Below are 22,579 nucleotides of genomic sequence, written 5' to 3'. Positions count from 1 at the left end.
TCTTCTATACAGGTAAAGCGCTGAGATTAGGAGCACTCTTAAAGGGTGTGCTTGTAAACTCAGCTTGTTGCCTATATAAGACACCTGTCCACGAACAATCAGATTCCAATCTCTCCACCATGCCCAAGACCAAAGTGCTGTGCAAAGATTTCAGGGACAAGATTGTAGACCTGCACAAGGCTTGAGTGGGCTAAAAGACCATCACCAAGCAGCTTGGTGAGAGGGTGACAACAGTTGGTTCAATGGAATGGAAGAGAAGCAAATGAACTGTCAAGTCTCCCTCAGTCTTGGCCTCCATGCAACATTTCACCTCATGGAGTTTCAATGATCATGAGAACGAGGAATCAGTCCAGAACTACATGGGGGAATCTTGTCAATGATCTCAAGGCAGCTGGGACCATAGTCTCCAAGAAAACAATTGGTAACACACAAGGTCCTCCTGCTCAAGAAAGCACATGCACAGGCCTGTCTGAAGCTTTCAAATGAACATCTGAATGATTCAGAGAACTGGGTCAAAGTGTTGTGGTCAGATGAGAACAAAATTTAGTTCTTTTGGCATCAACTCAACTCGCTGTATTTTGGAGGAGAAGGAATGCTGCCTATGACCCCAAGAACACCATCCCCACCATCAAACATGGAGGTGGAAACCATGTTTGGGAGTGTTTTTCTGCTAAGGGGGACAGGACAACTTCACCACATCAAAGGACCATGTACCATCAAATCTTGGGTGAGAACCTTCTTCCCTCAGCCAAGGCATTGAAAATGGGTCATGGATGGGTATTCCAGCATGACAATGACCCAAAACACACGGTCCAAGGGTGTCTCCAGACCTTAATCCCATAGAAAATGTGGAGGGGGCTGAAGGTTTTGAGTTGCCAAATGTCAGCCTTGAAACCTTAATGATTTGGAGAGGATCTGCAAAGAGCAGTGTGACAAAATTCCTCCTGAGATGTGTGCACACCTGATGGCCAACTACAAGAAATGTCTGACCTCTGTGATTGCAAACAACGGTTTTGCCACCAAGTACTAAATCATGTTTTGCGAAGGGGTCAAATAGGCATTTCATTCATCATTAAAATGCAAATTTATAACTTTTTTGAAATGCGTTTTTTTATGGATTTTCTCTTGTTCTGTCTGTAAAAATATACCTACCACTACAATTATAGACCGATCATTTCTTTGTCAGTAAGCAAACGTACAAAATCAGCAGGGGATCAGATACTTTTCCCTTATTGTACATGTGTGCAGAGTAGGTTGGTAAAGCATTGATGTGCAAGTAAATACCAGAGAGGTTTTAAATATGAGGATTATAGCAACTTATGTTCATACTTTTAAATCCTTTGGCTAGGTCTGCTCTGTGTGTTGGGTAGAAAACCCAGTGGAGTATTTGAATGTAACAAGATTTTCATCAAGGGGTACTTTGTGGTATTCTTTGATTTCCTCCCAGTTTCTACAAATTTATAGGTTATAAACTTTGTGCACGTAAACACTAACAACTTTTAATTTGCTCTTTGTTGGTCTGTTGTAAGTGTATTGTTATCTGATAGTGGGGAAAAAAAGTAGATTTTGCAAGTTGATAAATCCTGTGCTGTCTGCCTGTGCTCAAGGGGAGTTATAGAGGATATAAGGAGAGATCAATGTTGTTTGTAATCCATCAGAAATTAAGTAGGCAAGTCTGACACCACATGCATGTAAAAGAAGCAGGTAGGAGCATACGGATGGCACATCAACCATTTATTTGTCTGTCTTTTCCAGGGATAAACATGAGGGAATGCGCATGTATTCATATCAAATCCTATATATTTTTTTAATTTTACCTTTTAACATGTGCTTTAAAGTAAACTCAATCTTCCTATTTACTACTATTCTACTTGAGGCAGAACTTCTAGATGAATTCCAGGCATGGTATATTTTAACATAGTTGCACTGATCCACCTAGGACCAATTTAACTATGTATATAGTATAAAATACCTGACTGGTGCCCCTGGAAGCTGGAAAAACATTAAAGTAGACACGACCAAGCTGAACCAACTTAACTATGCAAAAATATACCATGCCTGTAATTTTTCTTTAATTGGGCTGTATTTCAGAAGCTATTCATTCTGGAAGCAAGCATATTGGCTAAATATTTTCCTATCCATATTCAAAAAGTTAGATGGAGCCCTTTCTTTCAGTTGGGAATATTGCCTGTAAATGCCAGAAGTAAGAGTGTAAACCCATGTTTATTTCAAGATGATTAAATGATTAATAAAAATGTAACTTGGGGAGGGACTGGTGTCTGAAAATGTTCTCTAGTAAAGTGCAGTATCTGAAAATTCAGCTGGCTTCAACAAATTAACATTTAAGTTTAAAATGCTGCTAAATTCCACTCTATCAGGTGTTGAAGCAGTGCATGTGGGGTTTTATTTTGAGTGAAATTGCACACAAATACGTAGGCAAACTTTCACCTTTACGAACAGCCTTAATACAACCATCCTGGTCTAGAACACAAGTGCCAAGCTCCTTTTTTATCCCCACAATCTCATAGAAGAAGGGAAGTGAAGAGGACCCTGAGGCAGGGTTAGAGGAGGACAAATAAAACTATTCTCCCCCAGCCTTCCATACTTTTGTCTTGATGTGAATCTGCTCCATCTTACCATGCCCCTTTGAGTACAAAGACCTGCCAAGTCTATAATGATGATCCCCATTAAAGAACCAAATAGAATGGTGTCTGGGTTGATCCTAAAAAGATTTTCACCCCACCGAGAATCATTGCTAAACTTTGTCCAGTGGAAACAAAGTTCACTTAAAAATAAATAAAAAGCAGACTGTTCCAGTGATAAACCCCACTGTCTCCATCTTAAACATCCTACAGTGCCTATAGAAGATGCCCCTTCATTTTAAAGGTTCTGCTGACAGATAATTTTTAGATTTTTAAAGACTTTAACCTCTCTGGCCCAGCTCTGCAACAGGCTATTGCTGCAATTTCTATTTTCCAGACCACTGCCAGTTGCACTAATGCAATTAACCAGCAAGATCCTGTCTTCTGGGATCAAATCCTGGTGGAGCACTGCAGACACTACCCTCTGCCTTACTATTTTGTGAACAAGTCATGACACAGATCTCAAGAATGGGTCATGTCTATACATACATGCAGAATCGTACAGCTAAAAGCCTTGACAGCTGAAGCTGCCTGCAAATGTTGCCTCACACATGCCTTTTTAAAGGAGTAAATCTATTTTTGGTGAGGGGCTTGACAAATTCATAAGATTTCACAGGAGGAAAAGTACTTCTTCCACAAGGGAATGTTCCTAAACCTTTCTCTGGGACTTCTGCCTCCTCAAAAAGCAGAGTGCTTCATCGCTCCTCTCAGGCTTTATCTTCAAAGCCAAAACTCAGTTCTTTTTGGTTCAAGATGTGGAACACAACCAAGTTCACTCCAAAACCCTCTTGACCATGAAGTGCTCTCATTCTTAAGAGTGGGGGAACCCTTGTTTGCCTTTCTGTGGGTTCTATCAGTGGATTCAAAAGGGTACAAACTAGATTTTACATTTCTGCCCCTTCGTCAATTTCTTCTCGCTCTTCTCTAAGGATCTGCAGACTGCTTTAAACCATCTCCTCTCCCAGAGAATGATGATTACAATCCCTATGGAGCACTGGCTCAACCGATTCTATTCAAACCTGTTAAGTACCAAAACCCAGCAGGGGTAATTGTCCTATCCTGGACCTAAAATCCCTAAACACTTACCTTCACATTCCAAGGTCTTGCATGGAATATGGACCCTTAGGGGGAATACTTGGCATCAGTAGAAATCCAATATGCTTATCTGTATATACCCATTTACCCAACTCCAATTTGTTGCACTGTCTTTTTGGCTTTTCTCTTGTAGTCTTTTTAAGAACTATGGGCAGTTAGGTAACTGGATACATAGATGACCACCTTCTGGTGGACTTCTCTCCCCTTCAACAAGCTGCAAACTTTCAAAGAACTATTTATGTTTTAGGCCTTAATTTGTATAACCAACTTTCAAAAGTCTGCTCTCCAACCTTCTCTTCACCTAAAATACTTAGGATTCATGCGGGACATGGCCAGCCAGCACAGGTCTTTCTTCCAGAAAAAAAAAAAATCCCTCATGGTAGCCTCATTCTAGGCCATGCTCTTTGCTTAATTCAATTCAAGGCTTTGAATTTGTTGGCCAAGTGGCAGCCTCACAAGCTGGGAGGAGTGTTCCAATCCCTTACAGTTCCAGAAATGTGTTAATCAAAGGAAGCCCTCAATATCCTTGAGCTCAGGGCAATAAAACTTGCTATGTATCACTTCTTCAAGATCACCCAATCGTGGTACAATCAGACAAATATGTGGCTTATATCATCCATCAATTGTACCAAGTGTCAGGCAGCCCTAATGGAAGCAAGTCTAATGATTTTATGGGTTGAAAAACACTGTACAACCAGCAACCATTGGCTGTTTACATCCAAGGAGTGGACAATTGGCTGAGGTAATCTGCCTTCCATCACTGCCTGGACCAAGGGGATTGAGCCCTTCATCTGGACACTTTCCCTATCTCCCTATATCAAATCAGCAAAACCATATGTGTACATCTGCCTCCAAGTACAACAAGACGTTACCTCTGTAGCTATGACTAAACACCCTCTTGCACTTGCATTGGGTGTGCTGATAATTCCCTGGTCCCCGTTCCAATTATTATGCCTTTCCTCCAGTGCAAATTCAGCTTCGACCATTGCTAATCAGACTTCTAGGAAATAATTACTGGCCTCTTCTAAATAGGCCAGATCTTGTCTCATGACCTCCTGGTCCATCCTGCTTCTCAGTCCCTGTCTTTAACTGCATGGCTGTTGAAGCCCATGTCTTGAGGGACAGGGGAAAAAAATACTTTTGTACCTGAAAATCTTTGCCTGGCATGAACAGACACTTAAATTCCTAGAATTCTCTAGGATTGAAGTACCAGCCTTGTCCATTTTGTTAAAAAAAAATAAAAATAAAAATTACCTTGCTGAAAACATTATATAGCACCCCAGTAGCCCAAGTTTCCATTAGAGGTCATAAATCATCATCATTCCCTATTAAGCATGGCACAAGGCAGAGATGCCCACCTTCTCCTTTGATTTTCACATTGGCAATAGAACCCCTATCTATAGCCATTCATTCCCACCCTAAAATTTACGGAATTTATTGTGAACAACAGGAACATAAATGTGCATTATTTGCTGATGTCCTTTATGTACGTCACTAACCCCCACGTAACTTTGCCTAATTTACTGTCCCTATTGGACAATTTCTCACAATTTTCTGGCCTGTCTCTGAATAACCAAAAAACAATAGCGTTTAATATCTCTCTACCCCCTGCTATAATACAGACTCTACAAAATAGCTTTCAATGGACTCACCACTCCCATATTTAGGGGTCCGGTTGACATCCTCTGACATTATTTAGAAAGGCAAATTTACCTCCCACTATTTAAAAAGGAGGATCTTCGTTGCTGGGTGGATTGTTCCTCCTCATGGTTTGGCAGAGTTGACTCAATAAGAATGACGTTCCTACCTAGTCTCCTTTACTATTTCAGAACTCTACTGGTGGCAGTCAGGAGGGGAGACCTACATCTGCAGGCTGAAGTCCTGCGCTTCGTGTGGGGTAACAAGGGGCCTCAGATAAAAAAATGAACGAATTATTCACTTAAACCTATGGGTGGGCTTGGTCTTCCCAATCTACAGGCATATTTTCAAGCCCAGATTGTCCAGTTAGCTTATACTACTGCTAAAGGATCAGACACCCTATGGGTCTCCATTGAGGTACTCCCTTTGCTATAGGCTATCCTTAATGTGGCTTCCTAGTCATTTATGCCCCCCTATATTATGCCCCACTTTATCACATCAACATCTGCCAAGTTGAGAACCGATTACCCAGCTCATCGATCGAACTCTGATCAACCCTCGGACAGTAATCGCAAGTATTCTTCCCTGATTCTACCTTATTTCTTTATGGCTGTATATTGTTATCTCTTTGAAACCTCTTTTTTTCTGTATTTTATTTGCTCCATCTGTGACATTTTCATATTAAACCCTTATGTTGAAAAGTGTTAACCTTGTCTCTAAAGATCTTAATGCAAGCTATAAACAAACCTGCCTCTTGAAGAGCGCTACTGTTGCAGTGTAAGGCCTCTGAGCAGACCTGTCTGTGGTGGCAGTGTGTGTTGCAGACGCTTATTCTAAAATCATAATTGGTATTGCTAAATTTACGAGTCTCCCCGGGCCTAGGCTTGTTGTGCTGCCTGTAACCTACCTATGTTTTGACTGAATCGTTATTCTGAATGTCACTTTCAAATGTATTGTATTTGTGATACAAAATAAAATTCCTTGAAATGAAAGAAATAAAAAATAATAATCTTGACCTAGGAGGGTGAGGTCAATATGGAGTAGGAGGTTGAGGTGGCGGTGTTGGTGAAAGCGGCAGTGGAGGAGGACGAGGTAGCCAACACTGTTTTTTGTTTTTAATTAAAAAATTTTTTTAAATTAGGATACACCCCAAAAGAGTGAGATCAAAAATACAACAATGGCTGGGTAAGGCCGGTATACATGCCTGTTCTGCATAAGGTACGGACAAGTCCTGTGGGATCCATGCCTGGTTCATTTTAATGAACGTGAGCTTGTCCACATTGGCTCTAGACAGGCCGCTGCGCTTGTCTGTGATAACGCCCCCTGCTATGCTAAATGCATGTTCAGATAATACACTGGCTACAGGGCAGACCAGCACCTCCAAGGCGTAAAGGGCAAGCTCAGAACATGTGCCCAATTTGGAGACCCATAAGTTGAAGGGGGCAGACCGTCATTCAGTACGTGCAGGCGTGTGCACACATACTGCTCCACCATGTTGGTGAAATGCTGCCTCCTGCTAAGACGTTCCATATCAGCTGGTGGTGCTGGTTCTTGTGGCGTGGTGACAAAGCTTTTCCACATTTCGGCCATGCTAACCCTGCCTTCTGAGGTGCTGGCAGTGCCCCGGCTGCATTGGCGACCTCTTCCTCCTCCTCTGCCTTTGCCTTGTGCTTCCACTGTGCCCCGCTGTCAGGTGGGAATGCCACCAGCAGCACGTCTACCAGCGTGCGCTTGTACTCTCGCATCTTACGATCACGCTCCAGTGAGGAAATTAAGGACGGTACGTTGTCCTTGTAATGGGGATCCAGCATCGCGGCCACCCAGTAATCAGTTAGAATGTGGGCAACTCTGCAGTCCTTGCGGAGACACTGCAGCATGTAATCGTTCATGTGTGCCAGGCTGCCCAGAGGCAACGAAAAGCTGTCCTCTGTGGGAGGTGTATTGTCTGTATCCCCCCAGCCATGCACCAGTGATGGCCATGAGCTGGTCTGGGTGCCGCCCTGCTATGAACATGGTTCCTCCTCCTCCATCTACTCCTCCTCCTCCTTCTACTCCTCCTCCTCCACCTCATCATCCTCCAGAACTGTGCCCTTGCTGGACAATTGTGTACCTGGCGTGTTTTGGTGCAGGAACCCACCCTTGGCGCCACTTGTGAATGACTGCCCTGAAAGCCTTGGAAATGATCCCTCTTCCTCCTCCTCCTCCTCCTCCTCCTCCTGTGCTACATCCTCTTCCATCATCATCAAGGAGGCATAGAACTGGGATAGTAACGCTGAGAATGGCATCATCGCCACTGGCCATGTTGGTGGAGTACTCAAAACAGCCCAACAAGGCACACAGGTCTCGTATGGAGGCCCAGTTATTGGTGGTGAAGTGGTGCTGTTCCGCAGAGTGACTCGCGCATCTCTCCACTATCACCTGCTGCTGCTCGCACAGTCTGGCCAGCATATGCAAGGTGGAGTTCCACCTTGTGGGCACATCACATATGAGGCAGTGAGCGGGAAGGCCGAAGTTATGCTGCAGCGCTGACCGGTGAGAAGCAGCAGGGTGAGAACGCCAAAAGTGCGCACAGGCGGCCCACACTTTCAGCAGCAGCTCTGGCATATGGAGGTAATTTTTAAGGAACCTCTGGACCACCAAGTTCAGCACATTCGCCAGGCAAGGGATGTACGTCAAACCGGATAGGCCCAGAGCTGCTACAAGATTTCCATGTCCCTCCACAACTCCTGCGTGGTGTGGGGTTTTTCCCCCAAGCAGGAAAGTTTTAAAACTGCCTGCTGTAATGTGTTACCCCTGGCTGTGCTGAAGTTGGTGGTGAAGGTGTTGTGCTGACCGGATGAGGAAGTGGAGTAGGAGGAATTGGCAACAGGAGGCAAACTGAAGCACCCTGCAATCCTCAGTGGTGGAAGGACATGCGCTAAACTGCTATCCGCCTCAGGCCCAGCTGCCACTGCATTTACCCAGTGTGCTGTTAGGGAGGTATAACATCCCTGACCATGCTTACTGGTCCACGTATTCATAGTTAGGTGGACCTTGTCACAGATGGCGTTGCACAGTGCACACCTGATTTTGACCCCACTTGGTTGTGCAGGGAAGGGATGGCACGACGTACTGTGGGACAGCCAATGCCATCAGGCTTTTAAAACTTTGCGTCTTCACCAGACGGAATGACATCATTTCAAAGGCCAGTAATTTTGAAATGCTGGCATTCAGGGCCAGGGATGGCGGGTGGGTGGGGGGTACTTCCTCTTCCGCTGCAGTGTTTTGGGACATTGTGGAGATGGTCGTTGACCCGGGTGGTAGTGTTGCTGTCAGATCCTCTGTTTGCGGGGTTGGCAGGTGCTCACTACAGAGGTGGATTAAGAGGCTGAGACTGCAGCAGAAGAGGAAGCAGGAGGAGCCAGAGACCTTTCTTGTTTTTTGAGGTGTCTACTCCACTGCAGCTCCTGCTTTGCACTTAGATGCCTGGTCATGCAGGTTGTGCTCAGGTTGAGAACGTTTATGCCTCGATTCAGGCTCTGATTGCACAGCGTGCAAACCACTCGTGTCTTGTCATCAGCACATTGTCTGAAGAACTGCCACGCTAGGGAACTCCTTGGACCTGGCTTTGGTGCCCTCGGTCCCTTGCTGCATTGGGCAGTAGCAGGCATACTGTCTAGGGGATGGACGCCACGCTTTTGCACCTTGCTCCCTCTTCTGCTGTGTTGGTGGCTCTGTGCGACCAATGCCTCTTCCACCGAACTACACAGGCCACCTGCATGACGTTGATTCCATGTGGGGTCGAGGACCTCATCATCCTCCACATCATCTTCCACCCAGTCTTCACCCCTGCCCTCCTTGTCGGTCTGCACAATTGCAAAAGCAGCAGCAGTTGGCACCTGTGTTTCGTCATCACCCAAGATGTGCTGTGATGGTCCTCCCATACTCGTCTTCAAACATAAAAGGTTGGGCATCGGTATACTCAATCTCTTCCACTTCTGGGGCAGGGCTAGGTGGATGGCCCTGGGAAACCCTGCTAACAGAGTCATCAAAAAGCAGAAGAGACAGCTGCATGATTTGGGGCTCAGACTGCTTGGCTGGTTTGCAAGGGGGTGAGGTGAAAGATTGATGGACATCAGCTGCAGGTGCCAACTCTGATCTTTCAGCAGGAGACTGGGTGGGAGACAATGTGAAGAAACTGGAGGCACTGTCAGCAATCCAATTTACTATCGGCTGTACTTGTCCTGGCCTCAATATTTGTAGAGCTGCATTAAGCCCGACCAAATAACGCTGCAGGCTCTCTCGCCTACTCGCATTCCACTTGTGCATGTAGCTGTCACAGATCGACCACATCCTTTCCCTGCAACAGGAGCTCCACCAGCAGCACCACGACCGGGGCCACGTCCCTTATTTGACGTTCTCATATTTCTCAAATTGAGGATCTTGCCCTAAAATGGGTGTTTTTTGAATAGCAGAATAGAAGAACAGTATCTAAAGTGTGTATCTCACACGTACAGATATGCAGGAAACACTGCAAAATATTTGTTTTTGCCCTAAATGGGTGTTTTTAGAATAGCAAATTTCCCTAAATTATTACTTCATGAATAGCAGAATAGAGCAACAGTATCTAAACGGTGTATCGCACAGTAACATGCAGTGCTGGTGCACTGAGCTTGCATAAAATGCCCGCCGACTTATATAGAGGCTGGGTCACATGCTGCACTGGCCAATCACAGCCATGCCATTAGTAGGCATGGCTGTGATGGCTTCTAAGGGCACACAAGTTAAATGTTGATTGGCTTCCCTGCAGCTATTTAAAAAGCGCCATTACATTACCAAACCCAAACATACAGTAAATTGTCCGGGTCCAGAACCCAAAAGTCCGGTACGAACTCTAACTTTACAGTTTGGGTTCGCTCAACCCTATTAATTGCATAATTAGCCCAGTGACAATCGCTCCCAGGCTTCTTGTTTATGGTCCCGCAAGCTGGAAAATCTTTGTGCTGGGCACAACTGAGAGTGACATTGTCACGTAAGTGACAGTGTGGTGTGAGGTTGGCCGGTCCTTCATCACAAATTAGCGAGAAGACAGGGATCTGACACCCGCGTTCGCCACAGCGTGGACAAATTGGTTGGTATCCTTACAGCTCATTAAGACCGTGCATCATTCCTCCTGTGAAGGGATAAACTTAAAAAGTAAAAGTTTAGGCTATATAACATCTACCTTTAAATGCTGCCACCCCCACTGTCCCCTTTCGGGCTACAAATTAGCACAAAAGATAATGGGGAGATCTACTGTTCAGATACCCTCTACCCTTTCCTTTTCATGCCCACAGGTACAATCATTACTTCCAGGGGCTGCCTGTCCATTAGGGGCACACAGGCGCCAACCCCTCTCTACAGCCACCCCCCTATATGCAGTGGATAGCTTTATTCATAGCATGAATATATCTGCGGCTGCCCCCTATTCATGTGTCTGCCCCTTTTGAGTTACTGGACATATGAATTAGAGCAGCCATAGGCTCTAATGGGCTTAAAAATAGGATGGACTTGGGACGCAGAGCATTGCGTCTGGAGCCCACCCAGGTGTGTTGCAACAGCGAATGAAAATTCGCTGTTGCAACACTGATCCTCCTCCCGGCCAATCGGGAAGTGGGTATGAAACCCGTTTTCCTATTGGCCAAAACATCAGGCAATACCATTGGATGCCTAGCGCTGGAAGGAGGAGAGAGGAGACCCTGCAGAAGCTGCTACAGGAGAGGATACCAGAACAGCTTTCACCAAGCCCGCCATGCTCGCACCACCCAGATCCAGGGTAAGAACACCAGCCGTTGCTGATTATTTCCATCTTTCAACCCCACCGCTATAGATGAGGTTGCTAAACAACTACTTGCTAACGTCCACCTGCTCTCTGGATCCTGTTCCCTCTCAAATGCTACATTGCCCTCTGGCTCTTTTCTACACTCTCTCTAACCCACATTCTCTCCCTCTCTCTCTCTCTCTCTCTCCCTCTCTCTCTCTCTCTCCCCCTCTCTCTCCCCCTCTCTCTCCCCCTCTATCTCCCCCTCTCCCTCTCTCCTTGTATCTTCCCCAACTCTCTAAAATGTGCACTAGTCAGCCCCATACTTAAAAAGCCCTCACTGGACCCAACCACTCTTAACCTATGCTGCCCAATCTCCTTGCTCCCTTTTTTTTTGGGGGGGGGGGGGGGGCTATATAAACTGTCTATTGTCAAGATTGAAAGTCATAGCAACAGTACCTATGTTCAAATACAATAAGAAATTGTAAGTGTTTCTAAAAAGGGTAGGGGTATGTTATTTAGGTCATAGAACTTTCTGTTATGTGGTCCATAAGTTCCTTATGTGGTGCATTCTGCAAGTGTCGGTGTCTTCCGTGTGTGTTTATGGTTTGATAAGGGAGGGAGATGTGCCTGGGTAACTTCTATGCTCCCTGAGAGGACGTCTGAGATAATTGTGTTAAATGGGAGATTGCAGATAGCGGTTTCCCAATTGATAGTCAATGTTCAGTATCTTATACAGCATTAATTCTGTGCTCCCTTTTTATACAAACGCCTTGAATGTCTGGTCTACAACCAACTGAGCAACCACCTTGCTGAGAATAGCCTTCTTGATACCCTTCAGTATGGATTTTGGCCATCAAAACTCCATAGAAACTGCTCTCCTAAAATGAATGATCTAATGGCCAAAACCAATGGACACTATTCTGTACTCCTACTACTGAATTTTTCTGCCGTCTTTGATACAGTTGACCACCCCTCCTCAAAATAAAGCTCCACACCTTTTAGTCTCCATGACTGTACTCTTCAGTGGTTCTCTTCCTACTTATCCAACCGCACCATTAGCGTTACTTACAATTCTACTTCCTCCTCTCCTCTTCTTTTCTCTGTTGGGGTCCCCCAAGGTTCTGTTCTTGGACCTCTCCTATTTTCAATCTACACCTCCTTCCTGGGTCAGCTGATAGCCTCTCATGGCTTCCAATACCATCTCTATGCTGACGATGCCAAAATCTATTTCCCTACCCCTCAGCTCACTCCCTCTGTCTCTTCATGTATCACTAATTTACAGATATATCAGTCTGGATCTCACAACACTTCCTCAAACTCAATCTATCCAAAACCAAACCTATAGTTTTTCTTCCCCCACGCGCCCCTTCCCCTGATCTGTCAAAATCAATGGCACACCTATAAGCCATTCCCCACGTGCCAAGGTCCTAGGGGTAGTCCTGGACTCTGAAGTCTCCTTTAAGCCCTATGTCCAATCACTGTCCAAATCTTTCCGCCTCAACCTCTGCAACATCTCCAAAATATGCCCCTTTCTAACCAATGATGCAACAAAGCTCTTCACTCCCTGGTCATCTCTCGCCTTGACTACTGTGACTCCTTTATTGGCTTGCCTATACATGGTCTATCCCCCCCTTCAATCCATTATGAATGCTGCTGCCAGACTCATCCATCTTACCAATCACTCTGCTTCTCCTCTGTCAATCCCTCTAGTGGCTTCCGCTCAACCCAACAAATTACATTCAAAATACTGACAACTTACAAAGCCATCCAACTTAGCCCCCAGCTACATCACTAGCCTAGTCTCAAAATGTCAACCTAATCCTTCCCTTTGTTCCTTTCAAGATTTCCTACTCTAGCTCCCCTGTCACCTCCTCCCATAATCACCTCCAGGACTTTTCCAGGGCCTCTCCAATCCTATGGAACTCCTTACCCAAATCTGTCTATTTCCTACTCTACTAGCTTTTAAACAATCCCTGAAAACCCTCCTCTTCAGAGAAGCCTATCCTACCCACACTTAACAACCGTATTTTAATTTTCTCCATCAGCTCATCCGCCACAGTTATTACCTTTTTGTTTCATTTGACCCTCCTTTCTAGATTGTAAGCTCTAACGAGCAGGGCCCTCTGATTCCTCCTGTATTGAATTGTATTGCCCTCATACTGTCTGCCTTCATACTGTAAAGCACTGCGCAAACTGTTGGCACAATATAAATCCTGTATAATGATAATGTAAATACATTTTTTATATGCAGCCGCAATCCAGCAGTCCACCCTATATTGAACCACTTGCTGCCCAAGCCAATTGCATGTACAAAATCATCTTTTTGCTAGAAAATTACGCAAAACACACACACACCCACACACAGATATATATATATATATATATATATATATATATATATATATATATATATATATATATAAATTTTTTTTTTTTTGCAGATACCCATGGGAATAAAATGGCAGTCATTGCAATTTATGTCACACAGTATTTGCATAGCAGTTTTTCTAACGCAATGTTTTTGGAAACCATATACTTTAATGAATTTTAATGCAAAAAAACAATAGATAAGCCATATTTCCCTTATTGTCATTCAGGACAGCCACTATGAGAGATAGTCTCCTCCTCTTCCTCTAGGAAACACTGCGCCAGCCAATAAATTCTTACTCCCCCGCCTGACCTCAGTTCTAGTGTTTCCTCTGGTGGGGAGACACTGTGGATGGGACCAGGCTTGAGAGCAGCCAAGGGGACTGCGGCCATTAAAAGAGCCCTTATGGAGGCAGGGGTTTTCCTGGGCAAATTTAGTGGTTTTTACCTGTAACTGAAGCCACCCCTTCCTTGCTGAGCTCAGCATCAGGTTGCGGGGGCCCCCTATCGCGTCCACAGGGCCGCAGCAAGGAACCTTCTGCTCTCCCTGTATTCTGTATGGGCTGCATTGTTTGGAACCTGAGCGCTGGACAGCGGGTGACATCATTTCCGGCGGAGAACGGAAGTGTTACCTTTGACCCATGACTTCCGGTTCCAGGTCACGGAGCTGATAGGGGGCCAGGCACAGGCTGGAGAGAGTCTGTATCATGCACAGGCATTGTTGGACTCATTGGAAAGCAACCACCTGCAGTCATGTCGGAAGCAGATGCTACCACTCATACTGACACCACCTCCAGCCTTCCCAAGGTAAGAGCCTGTCCTCTCTATCTGGGATTGCCCTTCCTAGTATGGTTCCTATCTGGGGGGGGAAGACCCCCTGGATGGTCGGGGGGGGGGGCTCAGATCCCATGTAAGGGGGGTCTAGTGCACTCCCAGGGGGTTGTATGCCTGCTTTTTTGTAATATGGCTTTTTCTGTATTTTGGTCTGTTTTGCAGAAAGCTACAGAATCAACTCCTGGCTCTAAGAGGAAGTGTTCCTCCTGTAGAGATGTTTTAGGGGAGTCCTTGACAAAAGTTTTGTGTAAAGGGTGCATAGACTCCCTGGTCAAAGAGAGGGAAGCTGAACAGGAGTCTGGGTTGGCAGCCTCGGTAAAGGAGCTCTCATCCACCTTTTCTTCCTCTTTTTGTGTTATTTTTCCAGACCGGATAGTTCTCAGGGCTGATCCGGCCTTTTTGCCCAAGGTGGCTTCGGGGTTTCACAGAAGCCAGGAGGTAGTTCTACTTTCACTTTGTCCCAACCCCTCAGGTGAATTGGAATGGAAGTTTCATTTTCTGGATGTAAGGAGAAGTGTCTTACAATACCTGGAGCTGACTAGGTCAGTGAGGAAGTCAGACTCTTTATTTGTTTTATTTTCCAGTGCCAGAAAAGGTTGCAGAGCATCTCGTCGCACTATTGCCAGATGACTTAGGTCAACCATTGCGCAGGCTTATACATTAGCAGGGAAAGCGATCCTTATGGGTATCAAGGCACACTCCACCAGAGCCATGGCAACGTCTCAGGCAGAGAGGGCTGGAGCAATGCCAGAACAAATCTGCAAGGAAGCAACATGGTCCAGCTACTCCACCTTTGTAAAGCATTAGAGTGGACCTGGTGTCAGCAAGTGAGCAGACCTTTGGTCAGAAGGTTCTGCAAGCTGTAGTCCCACCCTAGTTGGTAAGTGCTCGCTTTATCCTCTCATAGTGGCTGTCCTGAATGACGATAAGGGAAAATTAAAGTTACGCTTACCGGTAACGTCTTTTCCTGTAGTCTTTCAGGACAGCCCTAGTTACCCACCCGAAGCTTTGGGGGGGGTCTTGTTAAAGACCAGAACGCAGTATGACAATGATATTTGAGTGTTTGTTATCAACGTGTTCTTGTGTCCCCCCAGCTGGCCGGAGGTGATCTTGAAAGAACTGAGGTCAGGCAGGGGGAGTAAGAATTTATTGGCTGGCGCAGTGTTTCCTAGAGGAAGAGGAGGGGACTATCTCTCATAGTGACTGTCCTGAAAGACTACAGGAAAAGATGCTACCGGTAAGCCTAACTTTAATTTTTGGGTAAAAGATAATAAATGTTACTTTGAGTAAATACTAAAAATTTCATGCTTTAAAATTGTGCTCACCCATGGAATGCCCCCAATATACATTTCTTTAAAAATCTCCATAGGCGACGCTTTAAAAATGTTTACAAGTTACCAGTTTAGAGTTAGAGGAGCTAGAAATATTGCTTTCGCTCGAATGATCATAGTCATACCTCACGTGTTTGAATTCTGTTTACATATGCGGGCCTATACGTGCATTTGTGTGTGAGCATGAAGGGATTTATTTTTATTTTTTTTACACTTTCCATCTAATTTTTTGATCACTTTTATTCCTATTACAAGGCATGTGAACATCCCTTGTAATAGGAATAGGGCATGACCGGTCCTCTTTATGGAGACATCTCTTGTCTATGCTGGAAAGCCTGAGAAAAAAGAATCGATCTCAGGCTTTCCAGCCGGGGCCCATCTCGTTTAGGGCCAGCTCTATATGGTGAACTGCTGCAGGCTCCTTGATCGCACAGGAGAGACTAGAGAAGCAGTGGGGGTCATCCCCTTCTGCTGCCTGTAAAAGCTATCAAATGGCTAAACAGCCGCTATGATTGTTTTTATGTTGCAGGGAATCGCCAGCTGAAAAAAAATACCTGGATGATGCCTGTAGCTGCTCATGGGATGTCAACCCTGGGGAAATGGTTAAATGGAGAAAAGTAGTCCCTTTGCTGTTGGTATCATCATGTGCACCACACTCAACATGAACCAGAGAAAGCAAAGGAGAGCATCGGCAAAGGAGATCAGAAAGAAAATTATAGATCAGCATGTCAACATTCAGGATATAAGATGATCTCCAAGCAGTTTTGATCCTGTAACCAGAGTTGCAAATATTTAGAAGTTTAAGGTCCATGGGAGTTTAGCCAACCTTTCTGGATGTGGCAAAAGGAAAATTGACTGGACAGAATGATAGTGTGAGTAGTAGACAAGAGGGGAAGATTTAGTAAAATTGGAGCATGCAAAATCTGGCGCAGCTCTGCAAAGAAACCTTCCAGGTTTTATTGTCAGTTTAACTGAAGAAGCTGAAGTTGGAGTCTGGCTACCATGCACAGCTGCACCAGATTGAGTGCACCAATTTTAGTACATCTCCCCCCAAAGAGTCAAGGAAAACTTTCAAAGTGATACAAGCTATACTCCAAGGTCACAGTACATCAGTGCACAATGCATTGCTTTTTGAGCAACAACGGGTTCAAAATAAGATGGCTCAGGAGGATTTCTCTTCAGCCTATCGAACATCTGTAGTAAGAGCTAAAACCTGCAGTCTGGAGAGAACTGGAATTGTTTGCTCAATAATAGTGGGGAAACCTCATTTAGAGCTACAGAAATTACTTGTGTGTGGTGATTGCCTTTAAGGGTTCTTTACTCTTGCTTTGTTTCCAATGCACATTTACCGCTTGCCGACCACCTCACACCGATACATGTAGGCAGAAGGACTCGTACAGGCAGAATCGCGTACCTGTACGTTGCCCTTTAAGAAGCGGCGCGGTCGCCTCACGGGGAGGAAGAATGGGGAGATGCTAATGTAAGCAAGGATCTTCCCATTCTGCTTAGTGACAGTGTCATTGATCTCTGCTCCCTGTGATCTGAGCAGAGATCAGTGGCATGTCACAGCCACGCCCCCCCCACAGTTAGAAATATGCCCCTAAGACACACTTAACCACCTAGTGGTTAACCTCTTTACTGCCAGTGTCATTTACACAGGAATCGGTTCATTTGCATAGCACTGATTTCTGTATAAATGACAATGGTCCCAAAAATGTCCGATGTGTCTGCCATAATGTCGCAGTCACGATAAAAATCGATGATCGCCCCCACCTAAAAAAGATTAAAAAAATTGATAAAAATGCCATAAAACTATCCCCTATTTTGTAAATGCTATAACTTTTGCACAAACCAATCAATAATGGCGTATTGTGATTTTTTTTTTTTTTTTTACAAAAAATATGTAGAAGAATACATATCGGCCTAAACTGAGGACATTTTTTTTTTTTTATAGATGTTTGGAGGATATTATAGCAAAAAGTAAAAAATGTGTTTTTTTTTTAAATTGTCGGTATGTCGGTAAATAAAGTTGTCGCCATCGATCTTGGGTAAGAAGTGTTCCTAAGAGCCAATTTATTCATTTAAGGTGGAATTGTACTGTTTATGAGGATTATATCAAACAAGCTATGATCTTAAAATCCAGATTCATTAGCAAGGGCTATGTAGAAAATTAAGTTGATAGTGTTATCAGTGAGATGGGAAGTGCAGAAAGAGCTCTTTTTCTCGGTGAGGACACTGAGAAAAAGAAAATGAACAAGGATTTTAGATTTGCTTTTGTTAAAAGGTTTTCTCGTCAATATCTGGACATTAAAAATAAATCATGTCCAGACATTGGAAGATACTTAAGAACGAAAAGATACTGGAGATTGTCATCTCTTAATGTCCAGAGGTGATATTTTCAGATGTACCCCCTCTTTAAAGTGGAGTTCCACCCAAAAATGCAACTTCCACTTTTTGGGATCCCCCCCCCCCCTCTGGTGTCACATTTGGCACCTTTCAGGGGGGAGGAGGGAGAAGATACCTGTCTAATACAAGTATTTGCTCCCACTTCCATGCATAGATCGCCACGGTGACCTACGCCACTTCCGGCGCCTATTCTGTCCTCCCCTGCTGTCTTTTGGGAGAGACACTGGTCGCAGAACAAAGTAGGGACCAGTGAGGATGTGCAGGGTGACTCGCACATGCGCAGTAGAGAACCAGGGAGTGAAGCCGCGTGATCAGGATTCTGAGCCGCTGCCCCAGGGGCGTGCATCGTGGCGATTGTTGTTGCGGGGTGTCATTCTGACACCCTGCAACTACGATCTCGGTAAAGTCTCAGACGGTGACTCTTTACCACGTGATCAGCCGTGTCCAATCACGGCTGATCACAGTGTAAATAGGAAAACCGGTGATCGGCTTTTTCTCACTCGCGTCTGTCAGACGCGTGTAGAGGAGAGCCGATCGGCTGCTCCTCTGGCAGGGGGGTCTGTGCTGATCGATTATCAGCGCAGCCCCCCGAGGATGCCCACACTGGACCACCAGGGATGCCACCAGGGTTGCCCAGCACAAGGTAATCCTCCCTAGACCACCAGGGATGCCAATCAGTGCCCACAATGGGCATCAGATTGGCATGCATTATTGTTTGGCACTGATTGGCATCCATTAGTGAAGTATAATATAATACAATGCCGCCTATCAGTGCCCATCCATGCCCATCTGTACCGCCTATCCATGCCCATCCATGCCAATTTGTGCCACCTATCAGTGACCATCCGTGTCGCCTATCAGTGCCACATCTCAGTGTCCATCAATGCCACCTCATCAGTGCCACTTCATTGGTGCCCATCAGTGAAGGAGAAAACTTATTTACAAAGTTTTGAAACTGAAGCAAAAAAAACTTTGTTTAGCAAAAAATAAAAACCGTAGATGTGATCAAATACCACCAAAAGAAAGCTTAATTTGTGGGAAAAAAAATTATAAAAATTTAATTTGGGTACAGCGTAGCATGGCCGCGCAATTGTCATTCAAAGTGCGACAGCGCTGGAAGCTCAAAATTGTTCTGGGCAGGAAGGCGTTTAAGTGCTTGGTATTGAAGTGGTTAAACTACAGGTAGCACCAAATGTTTTAGATGCTCCTAATATAGTATCTTTTTTTTTTTTCAAAGACATAAAGATTTTTTTCCCTGTAGAAGATGTAGTGTCTGTCACCTTAATAGTAATAAGGATAAATGTATTGGCCAATTTCAGTGGACAACCACCTTCAGATCTTAGAATCTAGACACCTCCCTGAATGTAGTGTACCTACTCATTTGCCCATATGGTTTGCAATACATAGGTCACACTAGTAGAGCCATGAATGTTCGAAATATCGGAGAGGTATATAAGGAGAGGTTTTCCGAAACAGTGTTTCCAGACATTATTTAGAATGTCACAACAAAAATCCAGAGCTTACTACATTCATTGCCATAGACAGGTTTACTCCGCACTGGAGGGGAAGTTTTGTCAGGCGGGAGATTTCCAGAATGGAAACCTGCTGGATTTATGAGATTAAGAGTTATGTTCCACATGGACTTAAAGCGGAGTTAATGCCACATTTGACATGTAATTTTTTGGGGGGAGGAGCGGGTACCCAATTTTGACAGGCATCCAGCTCCCACTTCCTCCCCTGGCGCCGCGGCACTGGAAGGAAGTTCACCTCTTCCCCCCCCCTCCCTGCAATCTTCTGGGACATGTCACAGGTCCCAAAAGGTTGCCCGGCCAGTCACAATGCGCAGTGCGTGCCTGGCTGTGAAGCCACAGCTGGGTACCCACAGTTACAATGCCGGTGCCGCAGAAAGGAGGGGGAGAGGAGCGAGGCTTCGTTCGCCCTCATTGCTGGACCGTGAGACAGGTGAGTGTCTATTAATGGTCAGGAGCTACACTATTTGTAGCTGCTGACTTTTAAATGGGTGGAACTCCGCTTTAACACTTCAATTACTAAGGTTTTATTTTCAGGTATGACATCTGTGCCCTATGCAATATTTTTGGGTGTCCAGCTGGTGGTGCTGCATATACCTGCCCGTTATGTTTATTATACATCAGTTTATATGAATAGGTTTCATATATTTTCGTATTATATATTCGCTTTCATAATTGAATGATTTGTTTTGTCATGTTTATGTTTTTAATTAGTATGCGCCAATTATTTCCTCTGCGAATGCGTTGATGTTACTTATCGTATATATAATAGGATTTTTATATACATCTTACCTGTAAAATCCTTTTCTTGAGAGTACATCACGGGACAGAGTAGCTTCATTACATAGTGGGTTATATAGGCACCTCTGGTGATTGGACACTGGATAACTCCCAATTAAGGAGAATTCCTCCCCTATATAACCCCTCCCATATGGGAGGCACCTCAGTTTTGTAGCAAAGCAATAGGAAACCACGTAAAACCCAAGAGGGGCGGGAGCCCTATGTCCCATGATGTATTCTCAAGAAAAGGATTTTACAGGCAAGCTGTATATAAAAATCCTATTTTCTTGATCATACATCACGGGACACAGGAGCTTCATTACATAGTGGGATGTCCCAAAGCAATGCTCAGATTGAGGGGAGGGAGACACATATCATAATTATAGACCGCCATGGACCGGAGGACCTAAACTGCAGCCTGCAGTACACTGCGCCCAAAGGCGATATCCTCTTGCCCTCTGACATCCACCTGATAGAATCTGGTGAATGTGTGGACTGATGACCAAGTTGCAGCCTTACAGATCTGAGCCAGGGAGGCCTGGTGATGCACTGCCCAAGAAGCACTTACAGCCCTAGTTGAGTGCGCTTTCACTTGAAAAGGAGGGATTTTCCCTTTAACACTATAGGCCTGAGAAATAATCTGTCTAATCCACCTTGAGAGAGTGGATTTTGATGCCGCCTGGCCCTTCCTAGGGCCTTCCGGCAAAATAAATAAGCAATCAGTTTTCCTTATCTGAGCAGTTGCCTGAATATAGATACTGATTGCCCTTACCACATCCAAAGTGTGCAAAGATTCTTCTTCTGCGGATTGTGGGTCCGGAAAAAAGGATGGTAGAATTACATCTTGATTCAAATGGAATCCTGAAACCACCTTAGGCAGAAAGGACCTGTTGGGACGCATTACCACCCGGTCCTTATGAATATTTAGATACGGCTCCTTGCTGCTAGTTCTGACACTCTTCTAGCCGTGGATATGGCTACCAAGAAAACCAACCTTTTAGTCAAAAGAACTAACGAAGCCAGATGCAAAGGTTCAAAAGGTTGACCCTGCAAAGCCGAGAGAACCAAATTCAGATCCCATGGGCATACCGGAGGTTTGACTGGCGGTCTTATCCGCATAGCCCCCTGGATGAAAGCCCGCACCAGGGAATGCGATGCAAGTGGCTTCTGAAAAAACACAGACAAGGCCGTAATCTGCACCTTGATAGTGCTTATGGCCAAATTCATTTCTAGGCCTGACTGGAGGAAGGCCAAGATCCTGCTAATGACGTACTTTCTAGGATGCCATTCCCTGAGTTCACACCAGGAAACATATGCCCTCCAGATTTTGTAGTAAATAAGCCTGGAGGCCGGCTTTCTGGCATTGACCAGAGTAGAAAGGACTGGCCCCGAAAGCACACGGTCTCTCAGAATGTGGGTCTCAGCAGCCAAACCGTCAAATTCAGACTGTGTAAAGCAGAATGGTAAATTGGACCCTGTGAGAGCAGATCTGGCCGGAGAGGGAGGATCCACGGCCTGTCTACTGCCAACTTCAGGATCTCTGCGTACCACGGTCGCCTGGGCTTTCTGGCATTGACCAGAGTAGAAAGGACTGGCCCCGAAAGCCCACGGTCTCTCAGAATGTGGGTCTCAGCAGCCAAACCGTCAAATTCAGACTGTGTAAAGCAGAATGGTAAATTGGACCCTGTGAGAGCAGATCTGGCCGGAGAGGGAGGATCCACGGCCTGTCTACTGCCAACTTCATGATCTCTGCGTACCACGGTCGCCTGGGCCAAGCCGGGGCTACCAAAAGAACCGACTTTGTCTCCCTCTTGACTCTTCCAAGGAACCGCGACAGAAGCGGGCACGGGGGGAAGGCATAAATCAGATTGTACTGATCCCAGGGAAATGTCAGAGCATCTGACTCCTGAGCAAGTGCATCTCTTGTCCTTGACACGAATTTGTCCAGTTTTCTGTTGAACCTGGACGCAAACAGATCTACGTCTGGAGTACCCCACCTGCGACATATGTTCCAAAACACGTCGGGGTGCAGAGCCCATTCTCCTGGGCATAACTGCTGGTGGCTCAGAAAATGGCGCCGCTCTACTGCGAACCTTAGATACTTTTGGTGTGCGGGAAAAATTGGCACATGGAGATATGCATCCTTGATGTCTATTGATGCCATAAACTCTCCCC

This window comes from Lithobates pipiens, unplaced genomic scaffold (assembly GCF_037356315.1).
Source record: "Lithobates pipiens isolate NorthernLeopardFrog02 unplaced genomic scaffold, aLitPip1_a1.2 Scaffold_25, whole genome shotgun sequence".
Lineage (NCBI taxonomy): Eukaryota > Metazoa > Chordata > Amphibia > Anura > Ranidae > Lithobates > Lithobates pipiens.
Note: the sequence above shows the minus strand (reverse complement) of the source record.